The following is a 12,651-nucleotide window of genomic DNA, read 5'->3' on the forward strand; positions in this document are numbered from 1 at the left end:
ATCTTTCATATTTCTGTACGCATCAAAAAAATCAAACCAGTTTTCTCATTACAAAATACTAACAAATAGTTACACTAACAGTACTGAAAATCAGGAACTGTTGGCAGCTCTGTGATCCCCCACGGGACCGTCCTAAATATCATCAACAAAAACAACTCTCGAGAAAGTTAGACGGAAAATCTTTCATGGAATCGTCTAATCATTTCGTAACCGACCCAGTTCTTTTTTCAATACACAAAAATATCGAACATAAACAGAAATAGCTCTCGGTCGCTGCGAATATCTGAAGAAGACTTACTGTCGCTGTTAGATTCGCCGTCCCATAAGACATATTTATGGAAAAAACAACTTAACCGACGACGCATTATTCCGCGATATACTAAAACGACTGCGACATTGCGGCTATAACCAGCAGCGCATTACACCAGCGCGAAATAACACATTTATCTATATCTAAGATGGCTGCTATAAGGCTATACAGTCATCGTTTATCTATCATTAAACGCCGATAACCAGCTATTTATAAGACGTGAGTGAGCAGCATTGTTCTGGGAAAAGAATGCTACTTGAATTTTCAGCGTGAATACAACATTCGAAGGGTTACGCTCAAAATTCCAATGAAAAAAGGTTTTTGGCAAAAATTGATGAACTTACTTCCACCACCCATGGAAAAAAAAACAAGAATACGAAAACTCAGGTGTCGGGATAAAAAAAAACAGGTAGATAGTAAAGTTATACAGAAACAGGTGTTTGAAGTTGTTTTACAGAAGAACGGGGAACGCGAGCTAAGATAAACACTAATCTTATCATTAAACGGATAAGAGTTTGGATAAGCCAACATTTCACACCACTGACTGATGAAAGAGAAGGCAACTAACAACAACAACAACAAGATCAAGGTATCTTCAGACACAGTTTTTGGCTACGGTACATTTCACTCAGACCCTGAGATTCAGTTCAGTCAAATTTCAACGTTTTACTTCAAGTCGAATGTTCCTCCAAACCTTGATTTCTAAATGACAACAACGAAACTGGGTCGAAAAGCAGCTCGTTTGGCATCAACTGATTTCCTGATTGCCTGCTAGAACAATGTACCAGTCCACAATTCCCGCAGTCAGTACAGTAATCAAATCATTCTAAATTTGTCATTTCTACTAACTCAAGTATATTCGATTCAAGGAATCGGAGATGAGCGAATCGCGGCCGACGAAGGTTTTCCAGTGAACGAACGGAACGCAGACAGACCGCAAATTGACTGAATAATAACAGATTAATGCTATAAATCCTGCCATTAACTCATTATTAGATGAGTCATAAGACTGTGTGTATGAATGAATGAATGAATGAATGAATGACACAGGATTCTTATAGACGATATCTTCAACGCGCACCACCGGTACTGAGAATTAATGCAACCCGAGAATCAATACTGTCTTCAACATCCAACAAAACAAAACAGTTCAACACGACTCAGACTCTAAAGCCATTAGAAGACCGAGGGGATTGTTATAAAACGTTATAAAATTTGCTAAGTGTTAAGATCAGCAAAGCGGTCCATCACTTAAATTTACTGTTACTAATACATAGTCGAGACTTAAGTTCAATAGTAGTCTGGGGTTCCTTAGTTGTGGGAACACCAATCTTAGACCAACTTAGTTCTATAGTCGGATTTAACAACTTTTGACCAGTGTTAAAATGTAAGACCACTTTTGGACTTAAGTCTTGAATATGGAACTTGGCCCTGAAGTGTTAAGAATGGCTATAGAGCTGAGATGGTCTTAGACTGGTCTTAAGCCATGACTTTGAAACGGCTCCAGGGCCCCGGGTTCACGGACTTATATTCGGAAAGTGTTTCAAATTTTGCGTTAGTTGTTTTTCGATAATCGCGCGGAAAAGATAACAAGCCAATCCCTAGATATTCCGAGCGAAGGGTTAAAGTTAATACCCGTTCATAAAAATTGGTTGGATAAATAAAAATGATGTTCAGTACATAATTTCGTGCGCGCGACATTGCTTCATCAAATATCAATCATGTATAAATTGAATACGCAGCTAGTTGAGAATGCCAATTACGCAAGGCAATTTCAGAATTCATCTGATAACGCAGAAATAGATATATCAGAGCTCTTTCTATGGTTTTTTTTTACTGAATATGCTAGCAGTACTGATTATACTAGTACACGGTGGCCACTTTCTGTCCGTTTACAAATCCCCGTGGTTTTCCCTGATTTTTCCATGTTATAACAAAAAATTCCCCAAGTAAATCAGAAAAATGTCTAGGTTTTAAAATGTTACAATTCATATTCATTCATTTCTCAATGAATCACATAGTCAATATGACCAGAATTCCTTGAGTTTTCCAGGTTTTTGGTAAAATTTGTCAGATTCCGTTTTCCCAGATTTTTTCTTGATTTTTTCAGATTTTTCCAGGTCAGTGGCCACCAGACCGTAGTACGAAATAAACTTAACTTTTAACTAAAACCTAACACGAAAAATATGCGTTCCATCCCCACTTACCCAGACGTAAACTGCCGATTTCGCGATACCTGTACTTCCGTTTACCGCGTGCGCGGTTGAAAAATCCGGACAACTTCGGATAACGTTTCAAACTGAAATATTTACTCGCCCATAAAATCGGGGCCGATTTCCATAAATCGTCCATCGTCGCGAAGAAAAAAAAAAACCGAGATCTATTCTAATCGTAAAACGAGGTCGACGTTGACCGCGGAGATCATCGGTCTAATTTTAGTCGCGTAATCCGGACGAGAACATTTTTATTTTAGTCGCGTAATCCGGACGAGAACATTTTTGCGGCTTAAACCTAATAAGGTAGTCCTTAAAAAAACCCTCGAAGAGAGTCGTTTTTGAAATATTCGCCGCTCGGCTCATCTACCCGCGGAGACAAGTAGTTATTAAAATAAAAATCCCGACGAAAGACGACGACGACGGCGTCTAAATGTCAAACGAACGTTCCCAACTCGAACGGCTAGAGCGAAATATCCTGGTCAGCTTCACCAGTACATCCCGATAGGTCTTGTATCGATAAACACTGAATAGTTCAGGGCACTGTTCTGAGTTCATCTGATCTTCTATCCTATTGCGAGTCTGCGTAAGATAAGAAATTCGCTTTCGCATTTTACCAGCAACCGGTGAGATCATCGACGGTAGACCTAACGCTTAATACCCTCCATATCCGTAAAATCATCGCTTTTTTCCTTTCAGCAAAAACATTCATTCACTGGTATAGTGAGGCGATGTGTGGCTATACAACTATTTCAATATATATGATATCGAAAAGGTGCGGAAAAAATTGTTGCCAAGACAAAATAAACATCCTCGTTCCTCTTCGTCTTTGCTGAGAACTACTGCGGATATACGTACGTATGAAATCCATATAGTTACGTAATAATATATACGCATAAAAATATGACTATCTCTTCTCGCTGCGGCGGCGCGCAGACAGGCAGCACTTCATCGTGAACTCATTTCAACTGGCGCAGAGATCGGTTATAGACTGATGGCTCGATAGGATGCGCAGTCATCTCGCTAACAATTCTATAATTCATGAATATCTCCCCTGATTGTTGAACTTCCGACGAATTTAGCTTCTAGATACGCCTTGTTTACCGTTTCGAAATCCGCCTACGGATGACAAGTTCAATAAGGTATCTCTACCGCCTCGACCTTTTTTGCGCGATTATCCGATGGCGAATTCGATGCCCATCGTCGTCGTCGTTCTCTTTCTCTCTCTCTCTCGTTAGGTCTTTCCCTCGTTAACGCTCGAAACTAATTAACTAAAACGTTGTCTTAAGAGTCGAGGTTCGGCGCGCTGTAATCTACGTAATCAACCTCATCCCGTATTCCGGACATTCTCGCTCGGATAAATGGCCGATTCGTGCGCTTTATCTATAAACATAGACCATCTATAAACATAGACCATCGATATATACACGTCTGTACGTCCGACCTGAAAACAAGTCGACCTGAAGCAACCCCTCAACCTCGAACGCTCTCTCACTCTCTCTCTCTATCCGAAATGCTACGCTATCATGAAAGAACTACGTATCGACGACGATTTAAACCCTGAACGTTTTCCATCGACGAATCAAATGATGGCATGACTTCGGCGACGTGTAGAAGCTTAGTCAGTCATCGACTGGTAAATGAGATGGCTCATCCTAAACATAAGCTCAATGGTATCATTCGCTCTCTCTCTCTCTCTCCTTCTCTCTCTCCTTCTCTCTCTCCTTCTCTCTCTCCTTCTCTCTCTCCTTCTCTCTCTCCTTCTCTCTCTCCTTCTCTCTCTCCTTCTCTCTCTCCTTCTCTCTCTCCTTCTCTCTCTCCTTCTCTCTCTCCTTCTCTCTCTCCTTCTCTCTCTCCTTCTCTCTCTCCTTCTCTCTCTCCTTCTCTCTCTCCTTCTCTCTCTCCTTCTCTCTCTCCTTCTCTCTCTCCTTCTCTCTCTCCTTCTCTCTCTCCTTCTCTCTCTCCTTCTCTCTCTCCTTCTCTCTCTCCTTCTCTCTCTCCTTCTCTCTCTCCTTCTCTCTCTCCTTCTCTCTCTCCTTCTCTCTCTCCTTCTCTCTCTCCTTCTCTCTCTCCTTCTCTCTCTCCTTCTCTCTCTCCTTCTCTCTCTCCTTCTCTCTCTCCTTCTCTCTCTCCTTCTCTCTCTCCTTCTCTCTCTCCTTCTCTCTCTCCTTCTCTCTCTCCTTCTCTCTCTCCTTCTCTCTCTCCTTCTCTCTCTCCTTCTCTCTCTCCTTCTCTCTCTCCTTCTCTCTCTCCTTCTCTCTCTCCTTCTCTCTCTCCTTCTCTCTCTCCTTCTCTCTCTCCTTCTCTCTCTCCTTCTCTCTCTCCTTCTCTCTCTCCTTCTCTCTCTCCTTCTCTCTCTCCTTCTCTCTCTCCTTCTCTCTCTCCTTCTCTCTCTCCTTCTCTCTCTCCTTCTCTCTCTCCTTCTCTCTCTCCCTCTCTCCCTCTCTCCCTCTCTCCCTCTCTCCCTCTCTCCCTCTCTCCCTCTCTCCCTCTCTCCCTCTCTCCCTCTCTCCCTCTCTCCCTCTCTCCCTCTCTCCCTCTCTCCCTCTCTCCCTCTCCCTCTCTCCCTCTCTCTCTCTCTCTCTCTCTCTCTCTCTCTCTCTCGAAGGATAAGAACGTTTGATCTCTATCCAATAAATGGAATACTTTTCTAGAAATCGTGTCAAACCTGAAGCAAGTGCGGATCTACGATTGATTGAAGGGGTGGACCTGATAATTGAAATGGGCACGTCATTTGATAAGAGCAATTTGACAAATTTGGTAATGCAAGGGCAGCAAGCCGAACATTCGGGGTTCTGGTGGTCCTCCCACAGAAAATTTCAGACTAAATGGGCTTTTCTGGTCCTGATCGCGACCCATTTGGATTTACATATTTTAAAATCGTCAGATATCCAGACTTTTTCATCTTTTTCCAAAAAAATGACGAAACTTTTTAGAGGGCACTTTCGAATTTTGAAGAGAGTGCACCAATCCACATGGTCCATCCCCCTTAATCCACCCTTGTGAACCATATTTAACGAATAACCCTCAAGATCACAGTACCGAAGAAGCCAAACTCAATTTCACCACAATCTAGGACACTCTTTCCTAACATAAAATCGCCAGCTTTGATATCCAAATCTGAAAACCGTATCGATAGCCGATCTCGACTTACCCTTTTTATTTCTGACGTTATAAGCCGGCTCGTCGGAGGACGACGATGACACGCATGATAAACTTTTTAAATCCATTTCGAAGCATCTTTGTCGTTCGTAAATGAAGTCAACATGTCGTTTATCGACGAAAAAATCGCAAGTAAGGAATACAACGAACGGTTACGCGACCAGGTGCGTTAACTCATTGATTACAGCTCTTTGTTTTGTGTGATTAATTGATAAAATGTCTCCGTGTATGAACAGTGTATGATATGACACATGGCATCGAATCTAGGTATGAGCTAAGTCAGACTTTCTCTGAAGGTATTTTCGCGTTCCGACTAAAAAGCAAATTGATAAGTTAATTGATTTTGTTTCGAAGGTTTTTATCGATTGGATATTTTTGATACAGGTTAACAAGCCAAAGTTATGAATCGACTTACTGATAACCGGACGATTTCCAAATGTTCCTCACTCAGGGGACAGTTTCAGCTAAATTAAGATCATTAACAACCATTTCAAATTAATCCTTTCAGTGCATTTATACTACAGTGCGGTGTATAAATCGGTAATGGACTTTGCTAGTACACCGCACTGCAGTGTATTGATATTAGTTTTACTTCGATTGAAAGATGGCAGCACCTGTCAAACAGTGAAAATGATAACTAATGATACGCCGCACCGTGGGGTAAACATACTATAGCGGTATGCCAGTTAGGGTTGAATTTCTTTAAAATTTTCAAATTAACTCCAGCACCTTTAGGTATTGCTTAGTCAGCACTGAAAGGGTTAAACTGTTCTAGATAAATCTAAGTAAATATCTAAAAATTTGTCAGTGTTCACAGATTAAGTCGCGCATATGCACGAGGAGGAGACACACTTTTCATACGGTACGGAGTAACGCATCGATTGACGTCGTCGATGCCGATGACTAACCGCGCAAGCAAAACGCCGAACAACTGAACGCTAAAACTGTCTGAAGCACAATGAATAACCGATAGAAATCAAATACGATTGAGATAAAAATCCGCGGCGTTCACGCAATTTTTACGTACGTCCGTCCGATACGACGAATTCGCACCGACGATGAGGCCGTCAAATTTGCGACTTCCGTCTGTTAAAAGTAAACGAATGATCCAATCAAAGTATCCAATCAAATGATCCAATCAAACGTTCCAATCAAAGGATTCAATCGGCTGCTGCTGCTACTCTAGAGACCAACGTAATTTGACGAGCGTAATTCCGAGCGATAAACACCTTACAAATATTCCCCGGTCATTGTAAAGAAACTGCTTTCATAATAATATATAGCGCCGGAAATCAGCTGATAGACTGGTCTTTTGTTTACGACTATAAATTTATAAGCTTCAATATATAATAGATTCTCATAGCGCGATAGTTTCAATGAAATACACCCTATGTATATTTGTCGCATGTAGATTTATAGTCGCCTGAGAATTTTTTTTTAGCACGCATAGGAAATAGAAATAACAAGTTTTCGTCCCATCTGTGTCATATACAATAAAACGCTGTCGCGCGTACTGAAAATGAAGTCACGTCGAGATCCGACCTAAATTTTCCGACTGAACAGAAAAAAGTCTTCGGTTTTTGCTTTCAAGAAATAATTTTCAGAATTTTTCATCAGACGCGTTCACACTACGTTATTAAGAGTGTGAACGTGGCTATTATTTCGAAATATCGGTTTGAAAAATAGTTTGTAGAATGATGAAAGCCTTTTTAACAGCCAAGAAAATCATAATTTGAACTCGATGACATCAAGGGCAGATCGAAGTCTACTAGTCCCCCCTAAATTATTTGGGTGCCCTCAAAATCTTAAGGAAAACGCTTCTTTTTCATTTTGTAAAATGAAATTATTCCCTCATGACACCCATCAAATAGCCTTGGAGAACGCCAAAATTTTAAAAAACGTGGCTTTGCACCTTCGGCACTCGCCATGTCAGGTTCCCTTCATGTCGGGTACCCTGGTCCCCCATCTTCCAAAAATCCTGGCTCCGCCCTTGGACAAACCCCTGCCCCAGGTGACCAGGAATGACACTTTTGCATTGCATCATCCTTAAAAGAATCGAAGACCCAGATTTTTGAATAAATCAAGTCATCTTGATTGATCTTAAAATCTACAAGGGGAAATAAATGAAATAGATGTAGTCGAGGCATTAAACTCCGGTTTCGAGTATAAAGTAATGAACAAAACGCTTCAGATGCCAGAAGAAATATTAATTCTTTAGTTCGCAAAGCTGGCCACCAGTCACTTACTTAGCGATTACGGAAATAAGAATTATTTCCGAGAAACAGGTAACCTTCGCCTGATGACATTTGATCTGCATGTGACAACTGAGTACAAGGAGTGTGTGAACACCACACAGATATTTTATTTCATTCAGGGTTGGGCATACAGTGTCGTTGCTTAAATGTTAGCCAGGGAATCGAGATCAGTCAGTTCCACACAAATAACGCAACAGAGATACTGAAATATAATTCCATAAATTTCAGGCGATGAACACAGTTATGAACTCATCAGCTGCCAGTTATGCTCTAAGATAGGTTTAAGATAACCGGCAGCTAAATACCATAGTACCATGAATTTTTCATTGTCACCATAATGTCAACTGTCAACAGGTAAACTCTTATCTTGGGAGTAATCATTTGATCACAATAATGTCAACTATAAAGCACTAGTTAACTATAACCTACGAGCGATCATCTCAAGAGATGATTGCTCGGAGTTGAGATGATTGCTTGTTGCCCTTTGAGCAATCTTTTGACAAATGATTACTGACCAACTTTTGCTCCAATCAACTTTTGAGCAACTGGCCCCAGATACCTTTCTTGCGATGACGACATGTAAGAAAAGCAGTAGATCCAGCAACCAGGTCACACACCACGCTGCCATCTTTACAGCACTGACAGAAAACTAACATCACTCGCGGAACAATCCGCGATAGAAAAAAAAACTTACCGTGAACGTAAGCAGCGCAGCTGAACAAATCACCAACACGGTGCTGCCCCCTGCCGCACGATAACAGATTCATATCGCGGTGCTGCCCCCTGCCGGAGGATAACAGATTCAAATCGCTTGAATTTCGCCGGGAGCCCGAACAAGATAACACCTCGGCGTTACCCATAATAACCTCACTTCAAACAGATCTGATTATCCATAAACAAACATATTCCACTTTTCCGATAACGGATCAAGGATGAATTAAAACAATTTTTTCAGAAAATGCAACAGGTCAAAACCATCATGTACCAACTTCTCCCATTCTCCCAGCCGGTTGAACCGGAGAGTGCACTGTATTTACAAGATATCCTAAATTGGTGAATCCCGTGAAATGCTGCACTGTGAATCGAGATGACGTCCGCAATTTCACTAACTCTTCACAATCGAAACCTCATTACGACTCCCGCGGTCAATTGCGCCGTGACTCCCGCGAGAGTCTTTGACGTTTAACGCGCTCGTTAGAATTCGGCGAGAGAAAGCCGATGAAATTTTATTACTTCGTCGTCTCGCGGTGGCGGATGTGTGCGAGTCACAACGGTAACCAATTGAAACCGATGGTGTGTACGTGTACTGTTTAGTACATCGATGACGACGATGAAAATGACGATGAAATAATAATAACCATTGACAAAACGCTATATCCGTGTTGTGACGGTAATATGCACAGAATCCCACAATAATGACGAAAAAATATAACATGAAGTCCAAAATTGTTCCCTTAATCAGGGAGATGGGATTCCTGGCTTTGAGCTAGTAGTTTATCCAATGTTTCGACTATTTTCTACTAGTCATCTTCCGAGTATTCCTGAAGATGATGATGCAATAATAACCATTGACAAAACGCTACATCCCTGTTGTCACGGCAAAATGCACAGAATCCCACAATAATGACGAAAAAATATAACTTAGTCCAAAAATGTTCCCTTGAGCTAGCAGTTTATCCAATGTTTCGACTATATTCTACTAGTCATCTGCAAGTATTCCTGAAGATGACGATTGGAAAAATAACCACTGACAAAACGCTATATCCGTGTTTAAAGGATAATATGCACACAATCCCACAATAATGACGAAAAAATATAAATTTAAGTCTAAAAATGTTTATTCGAGCAAGTATTTTATTTAACGTTTCGACTATATTTTTCTAGTCATCTTTTGTGAGTATTCCTGAAGATGACTACTAGAATATATTCGAAGCGTCGAATAAACTACAAGCTCAAGGAAACATTTTCCACACTTAATATAATATTCTTCCGTTATTATTGCTGGATTCTCTCTACAGAAACAACGATGACGTATAAAATCGACGCAATATCTTCAGTTTTCGCAAGAAATTCATATATATCTCCACGCAAAACGATAGAGCCGAAAGAGCTTGTAGTCATCGGGGTAGAGACATCTGATGATGGAAATAATTTGAATGCACCACTAATTTACGTGTCTGCAGCATACATCCCTTCGTATATATAGATCACAATGAAATTGCAATAATTCAGTTATGTTCGGTAATGTGCTATCTTATTATGAAGTATAATTTAGCCCCGCGGCTGTCGGCATAGATAGTTCTTTGATTAGCTACGAAATAATCAACTTAATTTTCAAGGTTGCGCAAGAATATCCGCGGCAAGGTAAAACTTGATGCGTTGAAAATGGGTACCACAATCACGAAGCCGAAAAATCAAAATTATATAAATATCATATCAAAATTTATTTTCAAAATCCAAATTTTAGGTTTGCCTCTATAAAAAAAACCAATGGTTTTTAGTGGAAAACCTAAAATTTGGATTTTTAGAAAAAAAGTTTTAATGTTTTGGCTTTGAGGGACTTGATATTTAAGAATTGCTGTTGTCAAGTTCATGCCCTCAGGGCCTCGTACCACGTTAGACGTAAAGTTCGATACTTGGAATTGAAATAATTTCGAGTTAAATCCGAGTCCTCAGTAATCAAAACACATGGTCAAGTTGCTGAAAGGTGCGCAAAAGTTTTACTAGCAGACAAGCCCGGAGTAGAAGTAGACATTGGTATCCCTGGTAAATGAACAACCCCCCACCAACCCCCTGTACGTAATACTGATAAATCGCAACATAATTCAAACAATACATATGACAATTTCACACACAGATAAACTTATATAGGTAAGGTTAACCAGGACGATGATAATCTAGTGAAATTAAATCTTTTGTTTAAACATTTCTTCGCTTTATGGGTTTTCTGAGAATTTATCCCGCAGTTTCGAAGAAAAAAACCGGAATCAATAAGATAAAAAAGCGTGCGATGTTTAGAGAAACTCAACGCTTGTAGTAACAGCCTGAACGAGGCCTGTTAGAATCAACCCCCGGCGTTTTTTATGTAATTATCCATATCTTATTTGTTTTACGCAGTCGGAGACTTGGCCACCAACGATCGAACTATAGTAGATAGTGGAGACCTCTCGTAGTCAAACACAGAACTAATACAGCGTGCGAGGCAACAGATATTTCCACGAGAAAAACTTGAACATTTCGAAATACTGAAGTTTATAATTATTCAGTCGATGGCTGAAAACATGGCCGATCAATACTGTTTAGCCCTTAATTAGATGTGTAATTAATGGTCAAGAGCCCCCAAACCTCTATCTGTGATCCTAACACTAGTCTGTGCCAGGAGGCTTAGAAGGAATTAAGAGTTCCGGCAAAAACCTGCAAGTCACCCCGAAAGCTCAAGTGGTAGAGCAATTGCCCTGCAAGCGAGAGATGCGTGAATGCTTTTCTCTGACTTGTATCGCCCCCTATTAGTTTTCTTGTGAAACGTTTCTTAATCATATTATATCAAAAATACATAAAGATACATTCTTTATGTATTTTTGATTATATCTTATATTCTTCTCTTTTTCTCATATTGCTATCATCTTCTGCTTGTATCGTCTCTCTTTAATTTCATCGTATGTATTCATCATTATTTGTCTACCGTACTCATATTCGTAACTCGTGTATTTATGTTAATATTTTATCGCATGTCATAATTCCTACGTAATTTGTGTATCATATGAAGCAATCGCATAACAATTCAAGTTGTCACTGTGTTACTTACTGGTCATTAATTCAAATCTATTGTTTAGATAATTGCTCGTAGTTCAAATACAGGAATCGAACGATATAAACACAGAATCGTTACTGGGAACGTTCAGTACACGGAAGTTACGCTTGTTTTCTTACCTGAATGAGAACGTTGCTGCCACAGGAGTCTCAAAACCGGCGAACCGCGTCTACCCCAGAACTCGGGGTCGACGGACTGATCCGACGCCCTCCTCTGCTGCGCGCGCGGTCCAACGTCCGGTTCGACCGACGACCGACGCATAGGGGAATAAATCAGTCGTTCGCGGGGCAGCGGCGGAGTTTCAGACGACTTGCGACGCGCGTTCGGCGACGACGAAGGTTTCGAGCAGCAGCCGCCGTTCGGATGATACTTCACGATTCCGCGCGTATCCGGTTTTTGCTGGCAGTATTTCCTCAAATCGGGCTCGTAAGAAGCCCGCCGAGGCCCGGGACTCGTCGGCAGCAGCCTCTCGAACGCCGCGTAATGAGGATCGTACGACGACCGCTTGAAGAGTAATTTCTGGCGAACCCCGCGACTCGACGCCGGTTTATCCGCCGACGCTTTCCGTTCCTGCATAAGTTTAAGATCGCGATACAGATTCTGATCGGAAGAATGGCGGAATATTTGAAGCGACCGATCCGGTAGAACTTTGCTATCGTGCGGACTGTGATCGAATGAACGCCGACAACTGTAGAAACCGTGGTCGCTAGAAATACTGAAACTATCGGCGGCGGCCGAGTCGTCGCGCACGCGTCCGCCGAGCAGTTGCTCGAAACCTCGATCGATGGAGCACCGCGTTACCATCAACTCGGGCATGCACGACGCCGTCCGGTGCACCGACGATTGATCGGTCGCGTTCACATCAAACGAACCCCGTTTACCCCTAAACTTCGGTTCCGA

At 41.3% G+C, this 12,651-nt stretch overlaps 1 protein-coding gene across 1 annotated transcript in view; it reads right to left on the minus strand.

Moving 5' to 3' along the window:
- The window catches only part of LOC141908033 (disabled homolog 2-interacting protein-like), a 62,157-nt gene that overhangs the window by 28,624 nt on the left and 20,882 nt on the right, over positions 1-12,651 (minus strand). The window lies entirely within an intron of this gene.

This window comes from Tubulanus polymorphus, chromosome 7, assembly GCF_964204645.1.
Source record: "Tubulanus polymorphus chromosome 7, tnTubPoly1.2, whole genome shotgun sequence".
NCBI lineage: Eukaryota > Metazoa > Nemertea > Palaeonemertea > Tubulaniformes > Tubulanidae > Tubulanus > Tubulanus polymorphus.